We start from the raw sequence: 22,223 nt of genomic DNA, 5'->3' as shown, positions 1-22,223 counted from the left end.
ACAACTGTTAATAATTATGTGTGTATTTCCCAGCATAATTCCCTAGTTAATTTTATTTTATATTTATAGCCTTTAGACTCTGGCATGATGGATGTTATTCCTATTTGGCCAATATAGAAATGAGGTTCAGGTGGGTTTTGACTTGCTCAAGGTCACAAAGAGAATTAGTGGTATAAGGACTAGCATTTACATACCTTTACTCTCTTTTAATAACAGTAAAATGTCTTTTAAAAATATTTAAAATAGGAGGTACGAGTGGTAGAATTCTCGCCTGCCATGTGGGAGACCCAGGTTCAATTTCCAGCTCGTGCACTTTCCAAACAAACAAACAAACAAAACCAAATAAAAACAAACTAACAAAAACAAAAATTCAATAAACAGTGCTGCAGTAAGGAAATTCTCACATGGAAAAAGAATGAAGCATACAAGAAAAATATATATTAAAAATAATATCATTTGAGTTCCTATTACCAAACTAAATTTAATCACTCACCAAACTGTGAAGAGAGATGGCAATATTTGTTTTTCCTCTTGGATTTATTATAATGTTCCCCCTCCCAAATATTCTTGATTGCTTCTGGGGAATCCACAAAAGCCAACAGCCCTTTGAGTAACTTAGTAGGATAGTCTCTCTCAGGCAGTACCAGTGCATTCTTTTGTCTTAAATGTTATAGTTTAATATGTGTGGGGAACACTGGTTCCTTAATGTGGTTATAACCCTCAACCTCATTTAATTTCTGTTTCTCAGAAGACTATTAGAGAGCATCATTGCTCTCATTAATCAGTTCCTAATTCTGGGTAATCAAAACTTCCTGCACAGATAAGTGAAACTTCAGTTGAGAGTTCTTGGGTATTTTACTATAAAGATTACAGAATTTCCAGATACTTGACTGCTTTCATTCAGTTTTACCCAAGCCCTTGAATGAAACATTTAAATAGTGAATTTGGTGTTCTGGAGAATAAAAACTTGCTGGAATGTGGCAAGCTCTCTCTTCTTGCTTTTATTAGAATTAGGAAAAGAACCAGCCATGACAACATAATTGTGACTGTTCCAATGAAGAATAAGCAGAACAATGAAACAGTGATGTGTTGACAATGCCTTGGATATGCACAATAGAATAGCCTTCTTTTTGTTTTGTTTTGCTTTTTGAAGGGGCATCATGTTTTGGTTGCCAGTGCCCGGGAGTATAATGCCAGGAGCCAGGGTTCTAGGACCATTGCTTCTGCCACTGACTGTCATCATGACTTTGAAAATCTATCAGCTTTTGCTTGCCTCAGTCAACTAATCATTTCTAAGTGGGGGAGACTGAATGTGTTCTACCCATCATGTGGAGAATAGTATGGTGGTATGTCACTTCTATGTAATTTAATTTATGCAGTTTTAAAAATGTATTTTTTGGTCAATTTCCAATAATGAAGGCACCAATGTTAACCTGTTGTTCAATTACTCTCTTAGTAATGCATCACACATTTATGCAATGGAGTCATTTATATAGATATGGTTAAAAATCTACATCATTTTTTTATTGAGGTGAGAACTTGACATATTGAGTAACAGTGATCTCTCAGTAAATATAGATGAACATTAATCAAAGGTACCACAATCCTTACATTTGCCTTCAGCTCCATCTTCAGAGACATCTGTTTGTTATGCAAAATTCGTTTCCTAGAAAAGGAGGATGAAACTTTGAGAGCAAAGTTAACTCAATCTTTTGTGGTCACTATAAACAAAAAAGTAATCTTTGCCATTGTATTTTAAAAATGCTTTTATTTTCAGAAATGGGAAATTAATGATCTTCATGTCCATGAGCTTTCTTTCAACATTAATTTACATGAGTACTTATAAAAATTTAACCAGGATATAAAAATCATTTTACAATGTTTCTTGAAAGTTTTCACTTACATCTCTCCACAAGAGGACTCATTATGGTTCTAGTATGCTTCAGCTGCAAGTTTAAGGTTTCTAAGAAAGTTGTTACTTTTAAAATTCATGCAGATAATAGTACTATGTTTTGTAATCTATCTTCTGTTTTAATATAAAAATACTGTTTTAAATTATTTAACATTGGGTAAAATGTGATACTCCAGGAGGGCTTTCTTATGATTTGCAGTACCCTTAGCATTGCCTCAAGCTTTGAGTATGAGCTCCTAAATTTGGCAAGGATGACCTTATGGTATACAGAAGATAGGTTAAAATGATTTGTGAATATTTATATATGTTTCTAAAACATTATTAGGAATAAAATTTTGATAATTTGTCTCTATTAGAAGTTTTCTCCATCAAATCAGTTATAAATTGCCAGCTAATGGGAGATTTTGTTTTGGGTACTTACTGTTCATAAATAAAAGGGTGTTTCTGTTTGCTAATGCTGCCAGAATATAATATACTGGAAACGGATTGGCTTTTACAATGGGGATTTATTAGGCTACAGATTTACAGTTTTAAGGCCATGAAAAAAGTCCAAATTAAGGCATACAGAGAAAGATACTTTGACTTTGAAGAAAGGCTGCCAGCATCTGGAACACCGCTGTCAGCTGGGAAGGCACATGATTGGTGTCTGCTGCTCCTTGCTCCTGAGTCATTGCTTTCAGCTTCTGATTCCAGTGGCTTTCTCTCTAAGCATCTGTGAGTCTTCACTTAGAGTATCCAGGGCAAACTCTGTATTTCATCTCTTTAGCATCTCCAAACGTTTGGGTCTGGTTTCATCTTTCTGCTTTCTGTGTCAGCTTTGAGCTCCCTCTATGTTTTCTGCCTTTATTTTCTTCATATAGGGCTCCACTAAAAAGATTAAGACCTACCTTGAATTGGGTGGATCACATTTCCATGAAAACAATTTAATCAGAAGGTCCCACTCACAATAGTTCTGTACCCACAAAATTTGATTAGAAGAATATGGCTTTTCTGGGGTTCATAACAGTTTCAAACTATTAAAAAAGGGCAAGAGTAAAATGCTTTGTAGTGACAGGTTTGGGTTCAGTCTGGGTTCTATCACTTTTCTAGCTAAGTGAGCTTAGACCATTGACACATACTTTACCTACTAGAGAACTTCGGTTCTTCATATGTAAAATGGGATGATAAAATTTACTACATTAGATTATTGTGAAGATTAAAGCATTGTTTAATCTTTTATTTCTTAATTATTTCCCTGTCTGAACCTCCTCAAGTGTTCATATGCTACAAGGCTATTTGATATTAGGAGGGATATGACAAACATTAAGGAGTAGATGGGAGGTTGGTCCTCTAGCTTTACACCCTGGTGTTGAATAGTGTCGTCCAAAAGATATGTTGACGTCCTAATCCCCTGTATGTGACCTCATTAGGAAATAGGGTCATTACGGATTGAATTAGGCAAATTAGAATAAGGTCATACTGGAGTAGAGTGGTTCCTTAATCCCATATGGCTGGGGTCCTTATAAGAAGGGGAGAGAAGGCAGAGAGACAGACACATATAGGGGAGAATGCAATATGATAACTGAGACAGAGGATTACTGGCAAACCACCAGCTTCTAGAAAGAGGTAAGGAAGAATTCTCCCCTACATATTTATGACTTCTAACCTTTAGAACTGTGAGACGGTACATTTCTGTTTTCTTACTAAGCCATCCAGTTTGTAGTATATTGTTACCACATTCCTAGAAAACTAAGACAATGTCCTAAAACCATACTGTTTTATATAGTTTTCTCCTGTTCACAGTGTATTTTTTCTGACCTGATAAATAATTTTATGTCTTATACATGGTGAATTATTACTCTTCTATTTCCTTCTCTATAGACACTATAATACTCTTAACTATCTTGAATTCTCCTCTGTCCATCTCCATGCTAGCTGTTCTGCTAACTATGGAACATTGATGAATGAATCCATTAAAAACTATGGTTGAAAAACTGTTTTCAGTATTATATTGCCAAGTGCTCTGAGCCATTTTGGTTATGTACAACTGTTAGGTTCTTTTGTTTTGCTAAACATCTCTAACCTCCAATAGTTAGAGATAACTTCTTACCTGGTTAAACAAGAGTAAGTTTCAGAGTTTATTCCCTTGCATTTAAATATTTATTATTGAGAAGGCCCAAATAAATTATACAAGCTGTTCTGTAAGTTCTGTGAATTCCCAACTCTCTTCTTTTCAGGTGCTCGTTGGGTGCACATTATTTGATAGGTTTACTTTGGGCAATTGCAACAATATTCTAGCAGGAAGACTTTAACTATATAGGGTTAGGTGGCAAGGAATCCGTTGGATCAGAGACAATACACAGGACCTTTAAGAATCTAACCTAAAATGCCAGTCTTAATGGAACAGATTACTGGGATCACTAGATGATGTTGCTGGGTTTTTTTTTTGGTTTTGCTTTTTGGTAATAATTTGAGATTTACAGAAAAGTTGCAAAGATAATACAGAAAGTTTCCATATGCCTTTTACCCGGTTTCCCCTATTCTTAACATCTTACATTACCATGGTATATTTGTCAAAACTAAGAAACAATATACTATTAACTAAGCTCCAGACATTTCCCCACTATTATCCTCTTTCTGTTCTAAAATCCAGTCCAGGACACTTCATTGCATTTCATCACTGGATTTTTATGCCATGTCCTCATATCTTGAACGCCACTAATTTCTCCAATGGAAACTGTTTCTAACGTGTGCAACAGCTATTATCAAAGCAATAAATGTTGATGGGAGAGAAAGATTGCTGCTCTGGGAGTAAGATTCTTTTAAGTCAATGTCAGTTGACTACTCCTGGAGTATGTAGTCCCTGTTTGGGTGCAGAGTAAGAGTAAGACACATACATTTCATATTATCTCTGCTATGGTATTTGAAAATAAATTCCAGGTAATATAAAGTACCTGGCTGATATTCAAGTTCAGTTTAGGTTAAGTATGTGTTGTAAATTATTGATGAAAGAAAATTCTTAGCTCTTTTAAAAATCTGTATTTTACCCTAATTACAAAAAGTAGTACTTTTCGCTCACTTGTAGAAAATATGGAAAATACAGAAAAGCATAAAAAAGTAAATATGCCCAGTTTATATAATTCCCCATCACACTTATATTCTTGGCTTAAACATTAATTCTGTTGCTATGACCCCTAACAGCAAAGGAAACTGTTAGAAATAACTGCAGTCCTTGAATTAGCATTTATCTTTCTTTCAGTGTTTCAGGAAAGCTTATGCCTTTTTGTCATGAGGAGTGCCCTGGACTGATCTCAAGGATGATGATAGTCAAGGGCACAAAATATTTCTTAGCATGAAGCATTACTTTTGTTAAGCAAAATTTATTATGGAATTTTGTACTTCTGTGTTTTCAAGAAGTAAGAAAGTGTGCAAATGTTTCTCAAGACATAAACTAAGTAATATGCTGATGTCACAGCTGAAGCAAGCTGCCAATATGTTCTGTTTATTCTTATTTTTTTGGTACAGTTGTTGAGTTACTGATGTGTAATTGTGAGAGAAATTGATGAAAGTGACTTTGTATGTCTGCTGTACTGGTGAACCTGTAAAAGTGGAGCTGGGCAGCAAAGAAAAGTCAGCTTCATGTGAGCAGAGAGTTACGATCCTGACTCTGCTACTTTCCAAAGTTTGAGACTGGACATGTTACTTAACCTCTCCATGCCTTGTTTCCTCACCCATAGGATGGGGATCATGATAAATGCACCAGGTTACATTATCAGGTTAATTTGTACTGATTACACTGTACTAGGTTATATTAAATGAGGTTACATTTAGTTACAATGTAAGTGAAGGCTACATTAACTGAGCCAATGTATATAAAGCACTTAAAAACATGGTAGTTATTGTTAATAGTAAATGTATTTCTGGAAGAGAATTTTAAATGGAATCAATTCCAGCCCTGAGGCAGACAATTACTTCCTCTATGTGCTAGACTTTGTGAATGGCACTAGGACTAAGAGAAATGACAAGTCCCGATTCTTAAGATGCTGTGGGTAGTTGTAAAGACAGATGCTGACACTGTTGGAGACTGTGGGAAGGAATTGTGGAAAGATTGGTGAGGGACCAGAGAAGGCTTCTTAGGAGAGTCAGAGATGCAGAGAGGAGTCCCAGATTGGACCGGAAGGCAGCAGGCCTTGAGACAAGGCAGGTTTTAAATTATTGGGTGAGGGTGGGGCATGCCACAGAGGAATTAAGGGTTCATGGACCCTCCAAGTACAGGAACTCTGTAAAAAGAGTTCTTTGAGACAATGGAGAAAAAAAAAAAACAAAAAAAACAAACCCTTTTGTAAAGCAAGTCATTAGTACTGCACTCTTTATATAAAGGCAATTTTATTGAGGTATATTCACATACCATATAATCATCCAAAGTGTACAATCTGTGGTTCACAGTATCATCATATAATTGTGCATTTATCACTACAGTCAACTTTTGAAAATTTTCATTACTACCCCAAAAAATAAAAATAAAAAAATATCCAAAACATTATTTATTTTTTAGCTTTATTTTCTTACTTATCAGTCCATATACTGGTTAAAGGGAATGTCAGTCACAATGTTTTCACAATCACCTGGTCACACTGTGAAAGCTATGTGGTTGTACAATTATCTTCAAGAATCAAGGCTACTGGATTACAGTTCAAATATTTCCTCCTAACTAGTCAAATAAACTAAAAACCAAAAAGGGATATCCATATAATACATAAGAATATACATTCTTATTCATATAAGGCCTCTCAAGAATGACCTCTTGACTCTATTTGAACTCTCAGCCACTGAAACTTTATTTTGTTTCATTCCTTTCCCCACTTTTGGTTAAGAAGTCTTTCTCAATCCCATGATACCAGGGCCAGGCTGGTCCCAGGGAGTCATGTCCCATATTGCCAGAGAGATTAACACTCCTGAGAGTCATGTCCATGTAAGGGGGAGGGCAGGGAATTTACCTACAAAGTTGGCTTAGAAAGAAAGACCACATTTAAGCAACAAAAGAGGTTCTCTGGGGGTGACTCTTAGGCATAATTATAAGTATGCTTAGCTTTTTCTCTGCAGACATGTTTCATAGCGGGTAAGCCCCAAGATGATTCTCTCTGAGGAATATCAGGAATTCCCAGGTGGGGAAGTTTAATATTTCCACTATTTTCCCCATCCACTCAAGAGGACTTTAAAATTTTTCTGCCCAGCTTACTCTGGGTTCTATCAAGCCATCATACTAACCTGTACAAACCAATAATTAGGTCTCACTACCTATTCAAGGTTCCATGTAATTGTGGTGTTTGAATAAACTGCCTCTAAAGTTGAATTAGATTGTGTGCTACAGAAGATTTAAATTTTGCACCAAATAAGCATCTCTTTCATCTCACACAGAAGTTTAAGCTTTAAAACAATCAATATCATCCTTTGCCTTTTAGTCCTGATTACCTTAGTCCTAACCAGATCAACTTTGTCTGTGTCTCTAAGTGAAGTCTGACTCTCCTTCAGCTTTCTAAGCAGTTGTTGGATGAGCTAATGCTGACCTTCATAAATGCAGAAATATACCTCTGAGTCTCAGGTGTTGCACAGATAACCTGAAGTTCCAAGGAATGACCAGGTTATATACAAAGGGCTCAGTATCTCAGAATTTAGAAATAAACATTACAACTCAGGAATAGATGTGAGGGCTGTAAGAGCTTAAGATCTAAGAACCTTTACAGTAGCCTTAACCTGATAGCCTATGCTCTTGAATTCAATTCTTAGAGTTTGCACATTATAGTTAGTCCATATTAATGAGGCGTTACAGGCAATATTTGTCTTTTCATTTCTACTTATTTCACTCAACATACTGCCTCAAGGTCCAGTCACCTACATACTGTCCTCAAAGTTCATTCACCTAGTTGCATGCCTCACAACTTCATTCCTTCCCGCAGTCTCTCAGTATTTCATTGTATGCATACACCACTTCCGGTCATCAGTTGATGTACCCTTAGGCCACCTCCATTCATTCCAAATTGTGAATACTGCCCTTATAAACACCAGTGTGCAAATGTCCATTCATGGCCCTACTTCCAATTCTTCCAAGTATATTCCTAATAACAGGTTGCAGAAACATACGGCAGTCCTATACTTAGCCTCTTGTGGAACCATCACACTGCCCTTCAGAGGGTTCCACCATTCTTCTTCCCTAACCAACAGTGAAAAGGTACATCTCTCTTTCCACATTTTCTCCGGAACTTGTATCTTTCTGTTTAAACAGTTTTATTCACCCACCATACAATCCATCCTAAGTAAATAACCAGTGGTTCCTGGTACAGTCACATAGTTGTATAATCACCACCACAATCTGTATGAGGACATTTCCATTTCTTCTGCCAAGGAAGAAGAAGAGGAAGAAAATGAAGAATAAAAAAATAAAATGAGAAACAGCAACAGTAGCAAGAATCCCATACCCTTCCCTTATATCCCTCTCTAATAGACATTTAGCTTTGGTATATTGCCTTTGTTACATTTAATGGAAGCATATTACAGTGTTGTTGTTAGCTGTCGACCCTAGTTTGCATCAGTTGTATTTTTCCCATATTCCCATTTTCAACACCTTGCACTGTTGACATTTATTTGCTCTCCCTCATGTAAAAACATTCTTATATTTGTACATTAATCACCATCTGTGCTGGTTTGAAATTATTATGTACCCCAGAAAAGCCATGTTTTTATCTTGATTCAACTTGTGGGGGCAGCCATTTCTTTTAATCCTGATTCAAAAATGTAGGGCAGAAAATTTGATTATATTATCTCCATGGAGATATGATGTACCCATTGTGGATGTGACTTTTTGATTAGATGGAGATGTGACTCGACCCATTCAAGATGGGTCTTGATTAGTTTAGTAGAGTCCTTCAAAAAGTGAAACATTTTGGAGAAAGAGAAGATGCAGATGCTTGGAAAACAGTTGCTTCATAGCAGACAGCCAACATGAGACTCAAATATTTGGAGATGCAGGGCCCAGCAGATGTTGCCATGTACCTTCCCATGAGATACTAAGCAAGCCAGAACCTAGAGTTGTGTCCTGGAGGAGCTAAGTGATGGCCCACAGATGCCAGGTGAGGAACTCTCACAGGAAACAGAGGCTGAACGCAGTGGAGCCCAGGAGCAAGGGACCAGCAGATGCTGGGCACATGCCTTCCCATGTGACAGATGTGTTCTGGATGGCATCAACCTTTCTTGAGTGAAGGTAACCTCTTCTTGGTGCTTGAGTTTGGACATTTTCTTGGCACTAGAAGTGTAAAACTGTAACTTACTAAATTCCCTTTTAAAATTTGTTCCATTTCTGGTATTTTGCTTTCTGGCAGCATAACAAACTAATACACCAACATTGTCCACTCTAGGTTTTGCTAAATTATACTATCCCAGTCTTTGTCCTCTTATCTTTCTTTCTGACGTCATACATGTCCCTGGCTTTCTTCTTTCAACCAGATGCACACTCAGCTTTGTTCAGTGTATTTATGTCATTGTGCTACTACCAGATAGTGCTATCCGTTTTTGGATCTTTACAATCAATCCTATTGAACTTTCTGGATTCCTTTAGTATCAAATGCCCACTTTCTACCCTCTTTCTATGTTCTGATAACCTGTTGTTTCCACTTTAACTCTCAACATTCGCTCATTAATTTTAATTCATATTAGTGAGACATATATATATGTCACGGTTTGTTTATCCACTCAGATGTTTGAGCCATTTCCATCTCTTGACAATTTTGAATAATACTATAAACATTGGTGTGCAAATTTCCATTCATGTCCCTGCCTTCAGTTCCTTCGAATATATCCCTAGTAATGGGAATGCTGAATCATATGATAATTCTATACCTAGCTTCCTGAGGAATCACCAAACGGCCTTCCAGAGTGGTTCCACCCTTCTGCATTCCTACCAGCATTGAATAAGTGTGCCTCTTTCTCCACATCCTCTCCAGCACTTGTAGTTTTTGTTTGTTTGTTTATTGTTTTTTGATAATGGCAATTCTAGTAGATGAGAGATGATATCACATTGTGGTTTTGATTTATATTTCCCTAATAGCCAGTGAAGTTGAGCATCTTTTCATGTGTTTTTGAGCCATTTGTATTTCCTCTTTGCATAAGTGTCTGTCCATGTCTTTTGCCCATTATAAAAATTGGGTTGTTTGTCTTTTTGCTGTTGAATTGTAGGCTCTCTTTATATATTCTGTATAGTAAGCCCTTATCTGATATGTCTTTTCCAAATATTGTGTCCCATTGTGTAGGCTGCCTTTTTTACTTTCCTGACATTGTCCTTTGATGTACAAAAGTGTTTAATTTTGAGGTGATCCCAATTATGTATTTCTTCTTTCATTGCTCATGCTTTGGGTGTGAGGTCTAGGAAACAACCTCCTATCACAGGGTTTTTAGAATATTTCCCTGCATTTTCTTCTAGAAGTTTTATGTTCTTAGTTTTATGTTTAGTTCTTTGATCCATTTTGAGTTCTTAGTTTTATGTTTAGCTCTTTGATCCATTTTGAGTTCCTTTTTGTATCATGTCATCTGCAAACAATAAGTTTTTGGGATTTTAATTTGTAGTGCATTGAAGCTATAAGTCAATTTGGGTAGAATTGACATCTTAAGTATATTTAGTGTTCCAATCCGTGAACACAGTATGTCTTTCTATTTATTTAGGTCTTCTCTGATTTCTTTTAGCAGTTTATTGTAGTTTTCTGTGTATAGATCTTTTGTGTCCTTGGTAAAATTTATTCCTAAATATTTGATTCTTTCGGTTGCTTTGAAGTATTGATCAAGAAAGGATGTTGAATTTTGTCAAAAGCCTTTTCTGCATCAATCAAGATAATCATTTGTTTTTTTTGCTTTGATTTATGGATGTGATGTATTACATTAATTGATTTTTTTGTGTTGATCCAGCCTTGCACACCTAGAGTAAATCCCACGTGGTACAATTATTTTAATGTGCTGCTGGATTCAATTTGCAAGTATTTATTGATAATTTTTGCATCTGTATTTGTTAAAGAGATTAGTCTATAATTTTCATCTCTTGGAGTACCATTGTGTGGCTTTGGTATTATGGTGATGTTGACTTCATAGAATGAATTAGGTAGCTTTCCCTCTTCACTTTTTTGAAGAGTTTGAGCAGAATTTATACTAATTCTTTCTTGAATACTTGATAGAATTCACATTTGAAGCCATCTGGCCCTGGACTTTTCTTTTTTGGAAACTTTTTGATGATTGATTCAGTCTCTTTACTTGAGATTCATTTGTTGAGGTTGTCTATTTCGTCTGTTTCTTCTTGAGTCAGTTTTGGTTATTCATGCTTTTCTAGAAAGCTGTGCATTTCACCTACATTGTATAGTTTATTATACTTTTATGCTGGTCATAAAAGTGGAATCATATAGTATCTGTCCTTTTGTGTGTGGCTAATTTCACCCAGCATTATGTCCTCAAGGCTCATCCTGAAGTTATGTGCTTCAGGACGTCATTTTGTCTTACTGCTGCATAATATCCCATCATATGTACGTACTACATTTTGTTGATCCACTCACCTGTTGATGGGCATTTGGTTTGATTGCATCTTTTGGCAATTGTGAATAATGCTGCTATGAACATCGGTGTGCAAATGCCTGTTTGTGGCGTTGCTTTCAGCTCTTCTGGATATATACCAAGTAGTGCTATTGCTGGGTCATAGGGCAACTTGATATTTAGTTTCCTATGGAACCACGAAACCGTCTTCCATAGTGTCTGCACCATTATACATTCCCACCAGCAGTGCATAAGTGTCCCAGTTTCTCCACATCCTCTCCAACATTTATTGTTTCCTGTTTGTTTAATAGCAGCCATTCTTATATGTGTGAGGTAGTATCTCATTGTAGTCTTGATCTGCATTTCCTTTATAGTCAATGAAAATGAGCATCTCTTCATGTGCTTTTGAGCCATCTGTATTTGCGCTTCAGAAAGATGCCAACTCACATCTTTAGCCCATTTTATATTTGGGTTGTTTGTTCTTTTGTTGTTGAGTTGTGTGATTTCTATGTATATGCAGGAAATCAAACCTTTGTCTGATATGTGATTTCCAAATATTTTTTCCCTTTGAGTTGGCTGCCTCTTCACCTTTTTGACAAAGTCTTTTGAGGTGCAGAAGCATTTGATTTTGAGGAGTTCCCATTTATCTATTTTTTTCTTTTGTTGCTTGTGCTTTGGGTGTAAAGTTTAGGAAGCTACCTTCTATTACTAGGTCTTGAGGATGTTTCCCTACATTTTCTTCTAGAAGCTTTATGTTGCTAGTTCTTATATTTAGGTGTTTGATTTTGTGTAGGGTATAATATAGGGATCTTCTTTCATTCTCTTGGCTATTGATGTCCAGTTCTTCCATGCCCAATTATTGAAAAGACTGTTTTGTCCCAGTTCTGAGGATTTGGGGCCCTTGTCAAAAATCAGTTGACCATAGATTTGGTGGTCTATTTTTGCACTCTTGATTCTGTTACACTGGTCAATGCTTCTGTCTTTATGCCAGTTCCATGCTGTTTTGTGGCTTTATAATAGGTTTTAAAATTAGGGAGTGTTAATCCTCCTATTTCATTCTTCTTTTTTAGGATGCTTTTAGATATTCAGGGTCTGTTTCCCTTCTGGATGAATTAGGTAGTTAGCTTTTCCAAGTCTTCAAAGTAGGTTGTTGGAATTTTGATTGATACTGTGTTGAATCTGTAGGTCAATTTGGGGAGAATTGACATCTTAACTATATTTAGCCTTACTATCCATGAGCAGGGAATGTCTTTTCACCTATTTAGATCTCCTTTGATTTCTTTTAGCAATGTTGTGTAGTTTTCTGTGTACAAGTCCTTTACATCCCTAGTTAAGTTCATTCCTAATTATTTGACTCTTTTTTATCACTATTTTGAATGGAATTTTTTCCTTAACTGACTCCTCAGCTAGGTCATTGCTTGTATATAGAAATGTTACTGATTTTTGCACATTAATTTTATATCCTGCCATCTTGCTGAATTTGTTTATTAGCTCAAGTAACTTTGCTGTAGATTTCTCAGGATCTTCCATGTACACTGTCATATCATCTGCGAACAATGAGAGTTTTACTTCTTCCTTTCCAATTTGGATGCCTGTTATTTCTTTCTCCTGCCTGATTGCTCTAGCAAGAACTTCTAGCACAATGTTGAATAATAGTGGTGACAGTGAGCATCCTTGTCTTGTACCTGATTTTAGGGGGAAGATGTTCATATCTCTCCATTGAGTATGATGCTGGCTATCATTTTTTCATATATTCCCTTTATCATGTTGAGGTAGTTACCTTTGAGTCCTATCTTTTGGAGTGTTTTTATCAGAATAGGATGGTGAATTTTGTCAAATGCTTTTTCAGCATCTATCAAGATGATCATGTGATTTTTCCCTTTTGATTTGTTAATGTGGTGTATTACATTAATTGATTTTCTTGTGTTGAACCATCCTTGCATTCCTGGTATAAACCCCACCTGATCGTTGTGTGTAATTCTTTTAATGTGCTGTTGGATTTGATTTGCTAATATTTTATTGAGAATTTTTGCATCTCTGTTCATTAGGAGATTGGCCTGTAGTTTTCTTTGCTTATAGCATCTTTACCCGGTTTTGATATTAAAATGATATTAGCTTTATAAAATGAGTTAGGTAGAGTTTCTTTTTCTTCAATTTTTTGGAAAAGTTTGAGCAGGATTGGTGTTAGTTCTTTTTGTGAATGTTTGATAAAATTCCCCTGTGAAGGCATCTGCCCCTGGGCTTCTTTGTAGGAAGATTTTTCATGAGTGATTGAATCTCTTTACTTGTGATAGGTTTGTTAAGATCTTCTGTTTCTTCCTTAGTCAGTGTAGCTTGTTTATGTGTTTCCAGGAATTTGTCCATTTCATTTAAGTTGTCTAGTTTGTTGGCGTATAGTTGTTCATAGTATCCTCTTATGATTTCTTTCATTTCTTCAGGTTGTGTGGTAATGCACCCCTTCTCATTTCTGATTTTGTTTATTTGCACCCTCTGTCTTTTTTTCTTTGTCAGTCTTGCTAGTGACCCATCATACTGATTTTCTCAAAGAACCAACTTTTGGTTTTATTGATTCTTTCTATTGTTCTTTTGTTCTCTCATTCATTTATCTCTGCTTTAATCTTTGTTATTTCTCTTCTCCTGTTTGCTTTGGGATTAGTTTGCTGTTCTTTCTCAAGTTCCTCCAGGTTGCTGTTAAATCTTCGAGTTTTGCTCTTTCTTGTTTTTAAATATAGGTATTTAAGGGAAATTTCCCTCTCAGCCCAGCCTTTGCCACATCCTGTAAGTTCTGATAAGTTATATTCTCATTTTCATTCATCTCCAGATAGTTACGAATTTTTCTAGCAATTTCTTCTTTGACCCACTGGTTGTTTAAGAGTGTGTTATTTAATCTACATGTGTTTGTGAATGTTCTCATTCTTTGGTGGTTATTGAGATCTAGCTTCATCCCATTATGATCAGAGAAAGTGGTTTGAATAATTTCAATGTTTTTAAATTTATAAAGACCTATTTGGTGCCCCAGCATATAGTCTATCCTGGAGAATGTTCCATGAGCACTAGAGAAGAATGTATAACCTTCTGCTTTGGGTTGCAATGACGTATATATGTCTGTTAGGTCTAATTCATTTACCAAGTTATTTAACTTCTCTATTTCCTTGTTGATGTCCTATCTGGTTGTTCTGTATATAGAGGAAAGTGGTGTATTGAAGTCTCCTACTGTTTTGTTGAAGCATCTATCACTCCCTTCAGTTTCACCAATGTCTGTTTCATGTACTTTTGAGCTCCTTGATTGGGAGTGTAAACATTTGTGATTGTAATATCTTGTTGGTGAATTGACCCTTTAATTAGTATATGGTGTCCTTCTTTGTCTCTTATGATGTCTTTACATTTAAAGTCTATTTTGTCTGATATCAGTATAGCTACTCCTGCTTTCTTTTGGTTACACCTTGCATGGAAGATCTTTTCTCATCCTTTCACTTTCAATCTATTTGTATCCTTGTGTCTATGATGAGTTTCTTGTAAGCAGCATATAGCTGGACTGTGTTTCTTAATCCATTTTGCCAATCTGTATTTTTTAATTGGTAAGTTTATTTATTTATTTATTTATACATGGGCAGGCACCGGGAATCGAACCCAGGTCCTCGGGCTTGGCAGGCAAGCATTCTTACCTGCTGAGCCACCGTGGCCCGCCCTTAATTGGTAGGTTTAGTCCATTAACATTCGAAGTTATTACTGAAAATGTGTTTCTTGATTCCACCATCTTATAGTTTTAATTTTATTTGTCAGATCTTTATATTCTTTTCCCTCTTTCTCTTTGTAGTGTTTCACTTACCCTTAGTGGTACACTTCAATTCTGTTCCCTACTGCAGACCTCCCTATACTGTCTTTTTTTTTTAGCTGGCAGAACTTCTTTTAGTATTTCTTGTAGGGTCAGTCTCTTGTTGACAAATTCTTTCAGGACTTCTTTGTGAAAACTTTAATGTTTCCCTCAATTTTGAAGGACAGTTTGGCTGAGTACAGAATTCTTGGCTAGAAGTCTTTCTCTTTCAGGATCTTGAGTATATCATACCTCTGCCTTCTTGCTCCCAGGGTGCTAGTTGAGTAGTCTGGACTCAGTCTTATTTGATTTCCCTTGTGAGTAGTAAATTGTTTTTCTCTTGCACTTTCAGTATTTTCTGCTTCTGTTCAACATTTGACAGACTGATTAGAATGTGCCTTGGGAAGACCTGTTTGGATTTATTCTGTTTGGAGTTCTTTGGGCTTCTTTGACTTGTATATTTACATTCTTTATGAGGGTTGGGAAGTTTTCCTCCATTATATCCCCAACTACTCTTTCTAGCCCTTTACTCCTCTCTTTTCCTTCTCACACACCAATACTTCTTATATTTGAGTGCTTTTTTTTGTCTATCATTTCCTTTAGTTCCCATTCAGTGTTTTCCATCTTTTTTGCCATTTGCTGTTTTGAGTCTTTGAAGTTAGTTATTCTGTCTTCTATACCACTTACTGTTTCGTCTGTCATCCAATCTGGTATTGTGTGCCTCTTTTTATTTGGTCAACAGAGTCTTTAATCTCTGTGATTTCTGCTATTTTTCTATTTATTCTTTCAAAATCCTCTTTATGCTCTTCTATTCTCTTCTTGATCTCCTTTATATTATTTGCTATTCCACTTATTTTATCAAGTAGAGTTGTATGAACATCTTTGTTTAGTTGTTCCGAGGTTTGTGCCTCCTCTGGTGTTTTAATTTGTTCATTAGGCAAGGCTTTATCTGTCTGCATTGTGATATGCTTAGTTATCTTCTGCTGTCTTCATGGCACCTAAATATTTTGATTAATTTACTTTGGGAGTTGATTTCTTTCAGTACTTGCAGGCCTTGTGTTTGTAGGATGGTTGTTCTGCAGAAAACAGGGCACGGGGTGGAGCACTCAGTACAGTGATTTGTTTCAGAGCAGGTATGGGCACTGGTTGGGGATGTTACACTGATGCTTGTGAACATAGGTACCCAGCGGCCAGAGAGGACATAGCTATGTGGGTGCACTGGTCTAGGGGGTGTAACCCTGGTGTGCACTGGTGTAAGACACGCGGTCTTTGTGCGCATGGGTAGAGCTGTGCCAGCAGGTTGGCATTATGCCTTCGTCGATTGGGGGCAGATGTGGCCTGGCTATGCAGGGTGGCACTTTCTCAGAGCTGGGAAATGAGGCTGAGGGTTTTGTGCATTTGTGATTCTAGGGTTGGGGTAAATTGCGGTTCCCAGAGCTGCATGTCATGATTGGGGGCCCATGTGTGTGTGTGGTCCTGGAAATGTTATAAATGGTTGGTTGAGTTTAGGGAGGGCGGATTGCTGCTGGCTGCCTTTATGTGCTGGCGACAGCCTGCAAGGAACAGGGAGGGGGAGTTAGTGCTAGGGAGCGATGCAAGAGAGGTGGGTTGGGCTGCAGTTGGGGTGAGAGTGTGGAGCAGGTACATGCACTGGGGGCTGGTGGGGTGGGTGTGCCTGGAGCACGGGGAATGGGAGAGGATGATGGGGTTCATGTTGTGTGAGTGTGGGGTGAGTCACTGGTCATGGGGCTGTGCTGGTAAGGATAGCGTGCCCAAGGAAGGTAGCCTAGCTTGCTTCCTAGTCCCACATTCTCATCCGTGCACTCATGTGGGCTCTGCAGCTCTGCACTTCTGTGCCAGGCTCCAGCCCTCTGCCTCTCAGTTCCCCGGCCCTGCAACCAGGGCTGCCGCATGTGGTGCAGAAGCCGCTCCCAGGTCAGCCGCACTCCCGGATTGCTGCCTTAGTCACCCTCCTGTCCCTGCTCTAACTTTTCCATAGAGCAGGGCTAATTTCGAGCTACTGTAGTTTGCCATCTTCCTACTTTTTCTTTTTTTAATATTGGCATTTAGACCAGTAAATTTCCTTCTCAATATCGACTTTGCTGCATCCTAAAAGTTTTGATATTTTGTATTTTCACTTTATTTTGCCTTCAGATATTTACTGATTTCTCCTGTAACTTCTTCCTTGACCCATTGATTGTGAAAGAGTGTGCTGTTTAGCCTTCATATAATTATGAATTTTCTTGCCTACTGCCTGTTATTAATTTCTAGCTTCATTCCGTTATGATCCTAGAAAATGTTTTGTATAATGTCAATCTTTTAATTTACTGAGACTTGCTTTGTGACCCAACTTGTGGTTTGTTCTGGAGTCTGACGCATAAGCTCTTGAGGAAAATGTGTACCCTATTGTTGTGGGTTGTAATGTTCTGTAAATGTCTATTAAGTCAAATTCATTTATCATACTGTATTAGCTAGGGTTCTCTAGAGAAACATAATCAGCAGAAAATATCTGTAGATATAAAATTTATAAAAGTATCTCACATAACCATGGGAATGTAGAGTCCAAAATCTATAGGGCAAGTTGTGAACCTGCCGACTCCGATGGAGGGTCTGGATGAACTCCACAGGAGACGCTAGCCGGCTGAAGCAGCAAGACAGCCTGTCTCTTCTAAATCCTCCTTAAAAGGCTTCCAGTGATTAGATTAAGCATCACTCATTGCAGAAGACACTCCCCTTGGCTGATTACAAATGTAATCAGCTGTGGATGCAGCCTACATTATCATGATTTAATTCTATGAAATGTACTCATAGCAACAGACAGGCCAGCACTTGCCCAACCAGACAAACAGGCACCCTACCTGGCCAAGTTGACACATGAACCTGACCATGACACAAACTATTCAAAATCTGTCTTTCCTTACTGGTTCTCTGTCTCCATGTTCTATCCATTGGTGAAAGTGGTGTTTTGAAGTCCCCCACTATTATTATAATAGTGTCCACTTTTCCCTTCAGTGCTGTTGGTGTGTTCCTCATGTATTTTGGGGCACTCTGGCTCAGTGTATAAATATTTATCATTGTTATGTCTTCTTGATGAATTGTCTCTTTTATTAACACATACTGTCTTTCTTTCTCTTTTTCTGTTGTTTTACATTTGAAGTCAAATTTGTCTGATATTAGCTATATCCCTGCTCTTTTCTGGTTGTTGTTTGTGTGAAATATCTTTTTTCCATCCTTTCACTTTCAACCTATTTTTTTCCTTGGGTCTAAAGTGAGTCTCTTTTAGACAACATATAGATGCGTCCTGTCTTTTTAAATCCTGCCAGTCTATTTCTTTTGATTGAGGAGTTTAATCCATTAACATTTAATGTTATTACTGTAAAGGCAATATTTTATTATACCATTTTGTTTTTTGGATTTTATGTCATATCTTATTTTTTTTACTTTTGCTTTTTACCCTACTGTACTGTTCATTTCTACTCTTTTCCAAACTTTCTCTCCTGCCTTTTCCTGTTTGTTTGTAGTGCTCCCTTTAGAATTTCTTGTGGCACGACCTCTTCTTCACAAATTTTTTTCCTGTTTGTCTGGAAATATTTTAAACTCTTCCTCTTTTTTGAAGGGCAGTTTTGTTGGATATAGAATTCTTGGTTGGGTTTTTTCTGCTGATGTGTCTTACATATATCATAACATTGCCTTCTTATTTCCATTGTTTCTGCTGAGAAATCCACACATAAACCCACTTAGCTTCCCTTGTATGTGATGAATTGCTTTTTTTTTTTTTTTCGCTGCTTTCAGAATTCTCTCTTTGTCTTTGACATTGGCAATCTGATTAGTAAGTATCTGGAGTAAGTATATTTGGATCTATTCTGTTGGGGTATGCTGTGCTTCTTGGGTCTGTAATTTAATGTCTTTCGTAAGAGATGGGAAATTTTCAATGATTATTTCTTCTATTATACATTCTGTCCCTTTTTCCTTCTCTTCTTCTGGGACACCCGTTACACATATATTCATGTGCTTCTTCTTGTTATTCAGTTCCTTGAGACCCTGCTCATATTTTGTATTCTTTTCCCTATTTGTTCTTTTGTGTGTATAATTTCAGATGTCCTGTCCTCTAGTTCACTAAATCTTTCTGCTGCCTCTTCAGATCTGCTGTTGTAAGTCTCCAGTGTGTTTTTCATCTCTTCTATTGTGCCTTTCATTCCCATGAGTTCTGCCATTGGTTTTTCAAGTTTTTGAGTCTTCTTTATGGTCACCCAGTGTCTTCTTTATATCTTTCATCTCTTTTGCCTTATCTTCCATCAACTAATTGATTGGATTTTTAAAATTTGATTTAGCATGTTTGCTTGAATATTTTAATATATATATATTTTTTGTTTGAATATTTTAAATTAGTTGTTTCAACCCCTTTATCTCATTTGAAGTGTTAGTTTCCTTGACTTTAATATATATTTTTTTGTTTGAATATTTTTAATTAGTTGTTTCAACCCCTTTATCTCATTTGCAGTGTTAGTTTCTTTGACTAGTCCATATCTTTGTTTTCCTAGTGTGACTTATAATTTTTTGCTGGTGTCTAGGCATCTGATTTACTTCATTAGTTTATCCTGGGAGTCATTTTCACTCTTTTACCTTGGGTTTTGTTGGTGGCTGGCTTTGTTCTCTGTCTGTTTCTTGGCATTCAGTTCAACTTATTCTAGACCTCTAGCATTACTTCTGTTAAACTGATCAGAATTTTTCATGTCTTGTTTTTCTGGTTCTTTCCCTGCCTATATGGAAACTTTTTTTGAGGAGGGTCTCCCCAGATATGATCAACCCCAATCCAGTTTTCCCAGACTGGTGAGGTCCCGGTCTCAGGAGGTGGGTGTAATCAGTATCAAGTTTCCCTGAGGGACACAGCAGGTTATCAGTCTTTCCTGTGAAGCTTCTAGGTTCTGTGCTTTTGCTATCCTGCCCAGAAAGTGGCACTTGTCAGCCCACAGCTCCCCACCAGTGTAAAGTAGCATAGTGCCTTTAATTCTCAGAAGAGCCTGTCCCTGCCATGGGCGTAGCTGAGACAGAGGTTGAGGTAGAAGTCAGACTTAAGTTGTTTCTGTTTTCCAGTCCCTGGTGTTTGAATGTTCTGAATGTGGGCTGCCACTTGAACTGCATCAGCCATCCTCCTTTTCTTGGGGAAATTATGCCCTTCAGGGAATTGTGCCCTTTAGGGAATTATTTCTTTCACTTGACTAGTTACTTTTTCTGTCAGACCTATTTTAACTCTGCCCATGCCTGGGTCATTGCTGACAATTGAAAATGCTTGAGACTTTCTCTGATTAGCTACTTAGAATTGTTAAGCAAACAAACAAACAGAGAAAACAACAACAAGATATCCTTTTTCAGAGCCCAAGGTTCACCAGTCAGGAGCCAGAATTGGTACTTATCTTTATCTGCCTACTTTGTTGGGGCATAGCTCTTTTCCTGTATTCTGAGCTTGGCTGATTCCAAAACCTTCCAGGTTTTTTTTCCCCCTCCATCAACCCTGCCTCCTTTCTCCCAGGAGAGATCTCAAAGTTCTTTCCCTGCTTGCTCTGAGTTTGCGCTCAGATCTTGTATTCAGCAGTCCAGATTTGTTAATTAAAACCACAATTGGTGCTTGATTGAGCTACCTTCCCTTTCTCCTAGTAGAGATTGCTTCTTTCCCTCCTGGGAACTGCTTTCAACACAGACTGCCATGCCAGTGGGCGAGGGGTGCCAGCCTCCACAGTTTGAGGTCTTTACTTACAGTTCTGCAATCTGTACTTGGCTGTACAGACTGGTGTACGATGTGTGTCTTGTCATGAATGTCCCTCAAATAGATGTTCCAGGCAGTTCCTGGATATTTACTAACTTCTCTATAAGGCTAACTAAATTCCACACCTCTCTATACCACCATCTTGCCCCACCTCCTATATCACTACTTCTCTCTTATAAATTTAGTTTTGGGTTCCTGCTTCTCTTAATTTCTCCTATGTCAGTCTCCAGTGCCTCTGCATTAAAAAAAATTCCATTTTATTTTTTCTTAAGACAATTTTTAAATTATGAGACCTTATTTCAGAAAATATGGAAAACTGAGAAAAGGGGAAAAAAATCCACAATCCCAAAGTTGTGTTAGTACAGTAGATTACAATCTTTCTTCATTTTTACTTGAATATGTATAAAACTTATCTTCCTCTCCTTCCTAATTAAACATTAAAAGAAGATTGAATTGTAAACTGCCTGCTCTATGAGAGAAATTAGAGCAAAACGGTAGCAGTGAGGAGGGTTTATCCCATAGGTTTTGTCTGGGTATTGATTTGAGGTAGAACTATGAAAAATTATGAGCCTCCAACCTTTTTAGTAATAACTCCTCCCCAACCTCTGATTATCTGCTATATATCCTGAAACTGTAGGGAAAGGGGAGGAGGGTGGGGGGCAGCTAGGGCTCTGGAGGGCTTGGCAATGTTTTCATTTTTCCATTTCAGGACAGGAAAATGTTCATGTTTTTTCATATGAATGTCGCCTCTGCTATTGGTGGCCTTTTATTTTCTTCCTATTTGCTCACTTTTTATTTAATTTAAGGAAATTTATTTAAAAAGGTAGGTGTATGTCATTATAACAAGAGTAAGAGAAGGTAATGGTCTAAGTCATAATGAAAACAAAACAATTTAACTTCTAGTTGGATACTGATGCTCACTAATGGCTGTAAGCCAAATTTCTGTTTTTAACTGGGATATTAGCATGCATTGGAGATTTATTAAAGGCAGTCTATCACCAGAGACTTTATTTTAGTAGAATTATTGGAATAAAATTCTGACATTGTGTATGTGGTTATTTACTTTGATAGTGCTTCATTACAAACACTGTAATCCTTGCCTATTTTTTCTCCTTTAGAGACTGTTATTTTTTCATGTACCCTAATAAGGAATTAACATCTTCAGTATTAGATATTCAGAACTTCAAATT

At 37.1% G+C, this 22,223-nt stretch overlaps 1 protein-coding gene across 2 annotated transcripts in view; it reads left to right on the top strand.

Moving 5' to 3' along the window:
- HECW2 (HECT, C2 and WW domain containing E3 ubiquitin protein ligase 2) overlaps positions 1 to 22,223 on the top strand; it is a 405,018-nt gene that overhangs the window by 50,338 nt on the left and 332,457 nt on the right. The window contains exon 2 of one of the 2 annotated variants that reach the window (XM_077154517.1): positions 1,154 to 1,346. The exons of the other annotated variant lie outside the window; for it this stretch is intronic. The gene's annotated coding sequence lies outside the window, so the exon portion shown is untranslated. The remainder of the gene's footprint in view (positions 1 to 1,153; positions 1,347 to 22,223) is intronic. 2 annotated transcript variants of the gene reach the window in all.

The sequence above is a fragment of the Tamandua tetradactyla genome, chromosome 3, assembly GCF_023851605.1.
Source record: "Tamandua tetradactyla isolate mTamTet1 chromosome 3, mTamTet1.pri, whole genome shotgun sequence".
Lineage (NCBI taxonomy): Eukaryota > Metazoa > Chordata > Mammalia > Pilosa > Myrmecophagidae > Tamandua > Tamandua tetradactyla.
This window is presented reverse-complemented; position numbering and strand designations above follow the sequence as displayed.